This window comes from Phascolarctos cinereus, unplaced genomic scaffold (assembly GCF_003287225.1).
Source record: "Phascolarctos cinereus isolate Bilbo 61053 unplaced genomic scaffold, phaCin_HiC Scaffold_4;HRSCAF=312, whole genome shotgun sequence".
Lineage (NCBI taxonomy): Eukaryota > Metazoa > Chordata > Mammalia > Diprotodontia > Phascolarctidae > Phascolarctos > Phascolarctos cinereus.
The window spans coordinates 565,826,361-565,837,276 of record NW_027555847.1 but is presented as its reverse complement, the minus strand read 5'-3'; positions in this window follow the sequence as shown (position 1 = coordinate 565,837,276).

The following is a 10,916-nucleotide window of genomic DNA, read 5'->3' as shown; positions in this document are numbered from 1 at the left end:
CCACACTAATTTTTTTTTTTTTGCTTTTTGGTGAGGCAATTGTGGATAAGTGACTTGCCTAGGGTCACATAGTTAGTAAGTGTCAAGTGTCTGAGGCTGAATTTGAACTCAGCTCCTTCTGACTCTAAGGCCAGAGCTATATCCACTGCACCACCTAGATGCCCCTAATTATTTTTTAATTACATTTGGACAATGTATAATAGACCTTCAAGAGAAGGAAAAAGAAAAAGTTAGGAAGATAAATATATACGCATATATATATATATATATATATATATATATATATATATATTCTTTAAATATATGCTATATACATACACATACTTTAAAGTTGTTTCACTATCATTTCCTCAAGTTAGCAAAGTAGTAAGATAGTATGTTGTCATTGTCATTTTTTTTTTTGTCATTTTCAGTCTTGGTGCCTAAAAATTGCCATTCCCAACTGATTTAAGCATTCATAGAATATTCAGACAATGAATGGAAATTTATATGTATGCATATATATGTGTGTGTGTGTGTGTGTATGCACATATACATATATATTTCCAACATGCATATTTCTGCATATATATTTTAAAAACGTGTCACCCTTACTACTTATGGTATATGTATTTGTTGGTAAATATGTACTAGGTACATGGAGAGCTCTTTAAAAATCTGTCTTTTGGCTGATTAAAATAAGCACATTAGGGGGGTTCATTAGCTACTTCTTGGAGTAGTTTATGGGGTGAGCATTTGTTATTAGACATGTTTTATTATTTTTAATATTCAATCAAATTAGGGAATCACTAATGAAATTTCAATCCATTGTTTGAATATTATATGAATGATCAAATCAATGGCAACTTTTTGGTTTTCAGGTCTGAAAGAAGGCCAATGATAGCAAACTACCTTATTAACTGGAGAAAATAGTAGTGGAACAACTGTAAGGTATACTTTAAAAATGAAAACTTTAAAAATCATCAGTAATTCTTGGCCACAAGTCTTGAGAATCAAAACACCATATTTTAAACCAGACATTAAGATAAACTGGAATAAATTTGAATTCATTTCAAGGCAAAAAAGTGGCCTATTCTCATTCTGCCTTACTTTTAAAGTAAGCATATGTAGTGGTGTTGTGCATCAGCTTCAGTTCCAAAATAAGTACACATTTCAAATGACTCCCTTGATTATGGGGTGTGTGTGTGTGTGTGTGTGTGTGTGTGTGTGTGTGTGTGTGGTGTGCGGGTGTGTATGCAGGTTTCAAGATGTTTTATGCAAACAATTTGCATAAGACAACATTCAAGATGACAAAAATTATAGTCAATGACAGTAGATGAGTTCTTCTAGACAACAATCATACCTTTTCTTATTTTAATAGACAAAGAAGGCCTATATTGTAAGCTTTTTATACCAGAAAAGATATTTTTAAAGAGAGCAAATTTTAATCTTACTTGTATCCAATAAGTAAACAATTGGGACAGAAGAAAATATATTCGGAAGAGATTTGTAATGGACATGATATAATTTTGAGAGTATTGGGAGGATAATTCTCATGATATAAATAGGATGATACTGAACACTTGGAGGGGGGAAAAATCTCAGACCTTAAGTCATTACTAAAAAGGGTTATAGAAAAAGATGTCAATAACTACTAACCCATATGGCTTAATTTCTAAAAATTTTAAAATTGGAATAATCTATATGCACATTAAAGATCTCCATGATCAAAAGATAAGAAGAGAGAAGGTACAGGCTTTAAATATTATACTCTTTAGCAGGCTAAAACTTTGTACTCAGACAGTTGGTAGACTTTATATAGTTGGTAGACTTTTTAAAAACAAACAATTCAGCAGAGAGTGAATTGTTGTCTTACTCTCCTCCAAGAACTTATCTTTCACATATTAAAATTAGGCGAGACTACTTGAAAGACGTAAAAAGAAAGATAATTCTGTTTGATGACTGAATAATAATTAATATCAAGGCCTAATAGCCATTTGTATGCATTGCAGATACATTGCCAATGTCAGGTAGCATGTACAGTGAAGTCATATTAAAGTGATAATAAGAATAATAGTTAAATTTATTTTTAAAAGAGATTTTTCCCTACATGATGAGGCATTCTACATTTTTTTTCTATAAGAATGGCATTGAAATTACTATTCTGAACTATGGAACATAGGAGAAGATTATAAATGAGTTTTATAATCAATTTTTAAAATTTCATCCAATTAAGAAAACCAAGCCATCTCACAAGTTGATCTGCCAATTGATATATGTTTGAAAGTTACTGTGCACCTCATATCTGAGAGCAGGGTATATTGCTTTCCACAAATTATATTGTGATGTCCTCCATCAATATTCATCCTGAAACAAAAACCTAACTTTTTAACATCACAGTATTTTAGACTAACATAGTTTAAAGGAATATCAGAAGTCATCTATTTTAACAAGTAAATGAGTAGGAGTTATTTCTATAGTCCTCTATTAGTGCTATATAACAGTAAGTCATGGAACAACCAAGTCTCTGAAAAAGTAATGTTGAAAGTCACTGAAACATCAATTAAAGTATGTTGTAGACATTACCAATAAACAGTATTTGAAAAAAAAATTAAAGGTGTTGTCAGAGAGATGAACTGTATGGTCAAAAAAAAATTTGGCTAATCATATGGAGAGAGTGAGGGATAATTGATGGGCAGTACACACATGTCCTACTCCATTCTTTGTCAAAAGCATCTTAAAGAAATGGGTACTCTAGGCAGTATCAAGATGGTTATATAGAGGTGGAAACCTAGCCAAACTCTCCCACAATTCCCTTTCAAACAGCTTTAAAATAATGCCTCAAATCAAATTCTGAAGTGGCAGGGACAACAAAAGTTTGAGGTGAAATATTTTTCCAACCTAAGACAATTTAGGAGGTCACCAGGAGAAGTGTACAACACTTGGGTGGAGGCCATGATGAAGCACACATGAACAGCACCAGCTTGGGTCTCAGAGGCAGGTGCTGCAGCAGCAGTACCTTCAGGAGCTCTCAGCCCAGTGGCATCAAAAAGGTGTGGACCACCGGTCAGAAAGAGATTATAGGGTACTATTTTCCAGCACTGGGTACAGAGCCTGGAACTCTATTGCCCGTATGCAATTCTGGGAAACAGTTCTAGGGCAGAGGGGAGTGCTTGTGACTGCAGGCGAATAGGGGCATTCCTTGGGTAAAGACCAGAGCACAGACTAGAAGAGCAGTGACCATAGCTCTCCCCCAATAACATAATCTTGAAAGCACTTAAAACTTGCAGACCCCAAAAATTATCTCTAAAAATAGCAGCAGCAGACACACACACACACACACAAACATATACACAAACACACACATGATGTTTGGGACAGTGCCTGCCCACCCTGGGCAAGTAGATCCCAAGTTTCACATAAAGTGAAAAGTAAGGAAGTAGACCAGGAAAATGAGCAAAAACAGCAATAGCAACAACAACAAAACCACTTGACCATAAAAAAGCTACTATGGTGGTTGTGAGGACCAAGAAACAGACCCAGAATATAACAGTGTAAAAATAGCTACAACTAAAGCCTCAAAGGAAAAAAAAATGCTAATTGGATGTAAGCTCAACAAGAATTCTTGGAAAAGTTAAAAAAGACATGAATGGTAGAGGAAAAAATGGGGGGAAATAAAAATAACACAAGAAAATTATGGAAAAAATCAACATCTTGGTAAAAGAGGAAGACAAAATATTGAAGAAAATAATAACTTAAAAAAACAGAATTGGCCTAATGGGAAAACAAAACAAAACAAATATTCACTGATGAAAGGAGCTCCTTACTAGACCCAAAGGGCTATAAAAATGTGAATACCCTTTCACCCAACGATAGCACTTCTAGGGCAATATCCCAAAGAGAGCATAAAAATGGGAAAAAGCACCCACATGTACAAAAATATTTATAGCGGCTCTTTCTGTGGTGGCAAAGAATTGGAATTTGGAATTGGAAATTGAGTGGATGCCCATCAATTGGGGAATGGCTGAACAAGATGTGATATATGAATGTAATGGAATACTACTGTGTTATAAGAAAAGATGAGCAAACAGACTTCAGAAAAACCTGGAAATACTTTTATAGACTGATGCTCAATGAAGTGAGTAGAACCAGGAAAATGTTGTATATAGTAACAGCCACGTTGTACAATGACTAACTTTGACAGAATTAGCTCTTCTGAGTAATACAAGTATCTAAGACATCTCCAAAAGTGTCATGATGGAAAATGCTATCCACATCCAGTGAAAGAACTATGGAGTTTGAATGCAGATCAAAGTACACTATTCACTCTTTTTTTTTCCTTCTGTTTTGTTTTGTTTCTTCTTTCTTGTGGTTATTCCTATTGCTTCTAATTCTTTTTTACAACATGACTAATGTGAAAATATGTTTAATAGGAATGTATATGTGGGGCCTATATCAGATTGCAAGCCGTCTTGGGAAGAAAGGTGGGGAGGGCAGGGTGGAAAATTTAAAAAATAAAAACATATGAAAGTGATTGTTGCAAACTAAAAATAAATTAATAAAAAAACATAGAAAAGAAGGGAACTACTTAAAAAGTTGAGTTGGCCAAATAAAAGAAAAAAGGTACAAAACTTACCGAAGAAAATAATCCCTTTAAAATGAAAATTGAACAAATGAAAGCTTATGACACCATGAGATATCAAGAATCAATAAAACATTCAAAAGAATAAAAACTAGAAGAAAATGTGAAATATCTTATAGAAAAGCAATTGACCTGGAAAATAAATCAGGAGAGAAAATTTGAAAATTATTGGACTACCTGAAATCCATGAGAAAAAAAAAAGAAAGCCCAGACATGTTTTCAGAAATTTTAAAGGAAAATTCAAGACATCTTAGATCCAGAGAGCAAAATAGAAATTTTAAAAATCCACCCATCACCTCCTGAAAGATATACCAAAATGAAAACTCCCAGGAATGCTATAGCCAAATTCCAGAGCTCACAAGTAAAAGAGAAAATATTGCAAGCAGCCAGTAAAAAACACTGGAAATTTTGTGGAGTCACAGTCATATTCACACAAGATTTAGCAGCTTCTGCATTAAAGGAGCAGAGATCTTGTATTTTGATATTCCAGAAAACAAAAGAACTAGGATTACTATCAGGAATAACCTACCCAGCAAAACTGAGTGCAGTCCTTATGGGGGGAAATTGATGTTTAATGAAATAGAGGACTTTCAAGCATTCCTGCTGAAAATATGAAGTTGAGTAGAAAATTTGACATTCAAACACAAGACTTAAGAGCATAAAAATGAAAGAGAGATCATAAGGGATTCAATAAAGTTAAATTATTTACATTCCTACATGGGAAAATAACACATGCAACTCCCAAAAACTTTATCATTCATTATTAGGATAGTTAGGAAGAGTCTACATAGACAGAGGGCATAAGTGCTAGTTGATTATGTTGGGATGATGTAAAAAAAATGAAAAGGTGAGAAAGAAGGAGGCACAGGGACAAGGAAGAAGGGGAAAAAAGAATGGGGGAAATAAATTCACAAAAAAAGAGAAGTACAAAGAGCTTTAATAGTGGAGGGGGAAATGGAGGTAGTGGCAGACAATGCTTGAACCTCACTCTCAGCGGAATTGATTCAAAGAGGACAGAATGTGTATGTGTGTGTGTGTGTGTGTGTATGCCATTTGGTTATAGAATTTTATCTTATTGGGAAAAGTGGTAAGAGAAAGGAGGAATGATAAAAGGAAGACAGAATAAGGGGCCAGTGGTCAGAAACAAAATGGACTAGACAAGGGAGAGGGTAAAAAGAGAGAGAAAAAGGATAAACAGAAGAAAACAAGATGGAGAGAAATACAAAGTTAGTAATTATAACTGTGAATGTGAATGGGATGAACTTGCCCATAAAATGGAAGCAGATAGCAGGATGGATTAGAAACTAGAATCCAAAAATTAGTTTTTTATGAGATACACAAAACAGAGAGATGCACAGAATTAAAACAAGGGAATGTAGCCTAATGTATTGTGCTTCAGCTGAGCTAAAAATGGTAGTGGTAGCAATCATGATCTAAGACAAAGCAAAAGCAAAACTAGATCTAATTATAAGGTCTATAATAGCCTATATCAGATTGTGCGTTGTCTTGGGCAGGGAAGTGGGGAGGGAAGGGGAGAAAAATTTAAAACTCACAAGCTTATGGAAGTGATTGTTGATAAATCAAAATAAATTGATTAAAAAAAAGAAATTCCTATATTTCACTGAATGTCCATTTTTTTTCCTGAAATGTTTTACTAGTTTTGCTGGGTAGGTGGTTCTTGGTTGTAATCCTATCTCCTTTGCTTCCAGAATATCATATTTTAAGGCCTGTGGTCCCTTAAGTAGCAGCTGTTAAATCTTGTTATCCTGATTATGTTTCCACAATGCTTGAATTTGGCTGCTTTCAATATTTTCTCCTTGACCTGGGAACTCTGGAATTTGGCTACAATATTCCTAGGAGTTTTCCTTGGGGATCTCTTGGTGATTGGTGGATTCTTTCAATTTCTATTTTACTCTCTGGTTTGAGAATATCAGGGCAGTTTTCCTTGATAATTTCTTGAAAGATGATATCCAGGCTCTTTTTTTGATTGTGGCTTCCAGATAGTCAAATAATTTTTAAATTATCTATCCTGGATCTACTTTCCAGATTAGTCATTTTTCCAATGAGATATTTTACATTGTCTTCGGTTTTTTTTCATTCTTTTGGTTTTGTTTTACAATGTCTTGATTTCTCATAAAATCTCTAGCTTCCAATTGCTCCATTCTAATTTTTAAGGAAGTATTTCCTTCAGTGAGCTTTTGGACTTTCTTTTCCATTTGGCTAATTCTGCTTTTGAAGGTATCCTTGTCCTCATTGGTTCTTTGGGCCTCTTTTGCCATTTGGGTTAGGCTATTTTTTAAGGCGTTATTTTCTTCAGTATTTTTTGGGTCTCCTTTAGCAAGCTGTTGACTAGTTTTTCATGATTTTCTTGCATCACTCTCATTTCTCTTCCCAGTTTTTCCACTACTTCTCTCACTTGCTTCTCAAAATCCTTTTTGAGCTCTTCCATGGCCTGGGACTGATTCATATTTTTCTTGGAGGTTTGGAATGTAGAAGCTTGGACTTTGTTTTCTTCTGGATGTATGTTTTGATCTTCTTTGTTACCACAAAAAGTTTCTATGGTCTGACTTTTTTTTGGTGCAGTTTTCTCACCATCCCAGCCAATTACTTGAGTTTTACACTCTTTGTAAGGTAGGGGTCTGCTTCCAGTGTGGAGAATATACTATCCTAAGCTTTGGGGGTTTTGTACAGCTGTTTTCAGAGATACTTCTAGGGATCTGCAAATTTTCCATTCTTCCAAGGTGATACAATCAAGGTCAAGGTGTTTGCTCCTTTTCTGGCCTGTGCTCTGGTCTATGAGTGATCACAAACACTCTTTTCTGCCTTAGAACTATGTGGAAGATTCCCTCTTCACCGCCACTACAAGCACCCCCACGCCAGCACTCCTCCTTGTCCCAGGATTGCCTCCCAGAACTGTGACCCATATCCAAGCAGAGGCAAAGCAAAATAATCCTGCCTCAGTACCAGCAAAGGGAGCCCTGCAATCCCCATCTGATCAGCCACTCGATTCCCCCTCAGTCTGTGGGCCAAAACCTTTGGAAATAGTCACTATACTGGGTTTGCTCTGGGTCAGGGGCTGGGACCAAGTTTTTCTCTCACCACAGTCACAGACTTTTCCTACTGACCTTCCAAGTTGTCTTTGGCATTTGTGGGTTGAGAAGTCTGGAAACCAACACAGCTGCCCATGATTCAGTCCTCTGAGGCCTGCTCCAGCTTTAGTGAGAGGCCTATTTTGCCTATGTGCCAATGCTGAACTGTGTTTCTCTCCCAGCTCTGCATGATAGACCTTTCTAATCAACCAACCAGGTTATCTTGGGCTGGAAATTTGTTTCACTCTCTTTCTGTGGGTCCTGCTGCTCTAGAATTTGTTTAGAGACAGTTTTTTACTGGTATTTGGATGGGTTTGGGGAAAAGCACAAGCAAGTCACTGCTTTTACTCTGCCATCTTGGCTCTGCCCTGTATTATTTCATTTGTACAACAGAAATTTGACATCTAATATTACTGGTTTTCAGTGAGTATAGAAGAAGTTAGAGAGGAATATAATTTGGAACTCAAAATATTAAAAAAAAGTTATATATAAATAATAATTAAAAAGAGAAATGGGCCATTCCTCTGGAAAATTTATGTGAAGATGTAGACAAGAGTTACAATAGATGAGAGAATATAGACTTTGATTTAGATTCAGAAATATAGAATGAAGTAAATGTGATTGAAGAACAGTTTGGAAGGAAAAGGTAAATTAGCAGGCCACAAGGTGAGTATGAGACAATAATATCATATACCTATAAATTTAGTGCAATTTTAGACTAAAATACAGAAAGGAAGTGTCCAGAAAAAGAGATGTTAAGGAGTGATAATTTCATTGTCCTCTGTCCTAGTCACCCTACTTCTGATATATTATGTACCTTTTATTTAGCTTTTTGATTATGAAGATTTATTTCCTGTAGAATATCATTTGAAAAATCTACCTGTTCCTTTGTCATATTTTAATCAAGAGCACCTCAATGTGTGGGAAGATCACTCTTTTAAGATTTTATAATGATTAAAAACTAGCCATCTGTCTTGGTCATTATTGATATTGGTCTCCTTTGATGAATCATCATCCATATCATACCCTTTTACTTTCTATTTACACTGTCCTATTTGCTTCTCCTCAGGCATAACATTCCATCTCCCAATTCTGTATATTTTCACTAACTGACCTCCAGGCCTACAACTTTCTGCCTTTTCATCTGTTTCTTAGTTCCCTTGACTTCCTTCAAAGGCCATGAAATCCCATATTATGCAAGAATCCTTTCTTAATTCCCCTTAAAATGAATGTCTTCCATCAGAGATTATCTCCAATTTATCCTGTATATTTCTTGTTTGAACATAGTTGGTTGAATATCATCTCCTCCATTAAACTCCAACCTCCCTGAGACAAGAAGTATTATTGCTTCTCTTTGTATCTCCAGTATTTAGCACAGTACCTTGGCACCTAGTAAGTATTTACTAAATGTTTGTTGACTCGACTAGACTATGAATAGGAAAATCTTTCTATTCATATAGCTTCCCCTTAGTTTATGCCTCTGATTCTTGCTTGGAATATTACAAAAGTCTGCTAATTGTTCTCTCTGTCTTCAGCTTCTTCCCTCTCCAATCCATTCTCCATATAACAATCTAAAGTAAATTTTGACTAAATCACTCTCCTGCCCAAGTGGCTCCACTGACTTCCTTTTGCCTCTATGACAAAATACAAAGTCCTCTATTCAGCATTTCAAGTCCCATACTATATGGCTACAGCTTATTATTTCATGAGGTTTTTAACTTGAACTTTACATACTCTACATCTGAACCAAATTACTCTACTTTTGCATACTCAGCATTCCATGTTCCTATTGCATGTGCCTTTGCACAGTTTGCAGCTCTTCACTCCTATGCCTGGAATGAACTTCCTCCTCACCTCTACTTCATAGAATCCCTAGCTTCCTTCAAAGATCATCTGAAGTACTATTTCTTTTTTTAAATAATTATTTATTTTTAATTTTCAACATTCATTTTCCATAAGATTTTTAGTTTTAAATTTCCCCCATCCCCACCCAAGAGGGTGTGCAATCTGATATAGACTTTATTTATACATTCAAATTACTCATATTTTCCTATTAGTCATGATGTAAAGAACAACTAGAACTAATGAGAATAAAGCAATAAAACAAACCAACAAAAGAAAAGGGGCACAAATAATATGCCTCCATCTGCATTCAGACTCCATAGTTCTTTCTCTGGATGTGGATAGCACTTTGCATCCTGAGTCTTTCGGAGGTGTCTTAGATTCTTGCATTGCTGTGAAGAGCCAAGTCTATGAAAGTCAGTCATCCCATAACGTGGTTGTTATTGTGTACAATGTTGTCCTGGTCCTGCTCATTTCACTCTGCATCAGTTCATGTATGTCTTTCCAGGTTTTTTGGAAGTCTGCCTGCTCATCATTTCTTACAGCACAATAGTATTCCATTATATTCATATACCACAACTTGTTCAGCCATTCCCTAATTGATGGGCATCTCCTCATTTTCCAATTCTTTGCCACCACAAAAAGAGCTGCTATAAATATTTTTGAATGTGTTAGTCTTTTTCCCTTTTTTATGATCTCTTTAGGGTATATTCCTGAATCAAAGGGTATACTCAGTTTGGTTGCCCTTTGGGCTTAGTTCCAAATTACTCTCCAGAATGGTTACATCAGCTCACAACTCCATCAACAATGCATTAGTGTTCCAATTTTCCCACATCTTCTGCAACATTTATCATTGTCCTGTTAGCCAATCTGAAAGGTGTGATGTGGCACCTCAAAGTCATTTTAATTTGCATTTCTCTAATCAATAATGATTTAGAATTTTTTTTACTTTCATATGACTATAGATAGCTTTAGTTTCTTCCTCTGAAAACTGCCTGTTAATATCCTTTGACCATTTATCAATTGGGGAATGATTTGTATTCTTATTAATTTGACAGTTCTCTATATATTTTAGAAATGAGGCCTTTATCAGAGACACTGGTTGTAAAAATTCTTTCCTAGTCAGCTGCTTCCCTCCTAATCATGGATGTGTTGGCTTTGTGCAAAAACTTTAATGTAATTATAATTATCCATTTTGCATTTCATAATGTTCTCTATCTCTTGTTTGGTCATAAATTCTTCCCTTCTCCATAGATTTGAAAGGTAAGTTATTCCTTACTCTTCTAGTTTGCTTATAGCATTAGTCTTTATATCTAAATCCTGTACTCATCTTGACTTTGTCTTGGTATTGGGTATAAGATGTT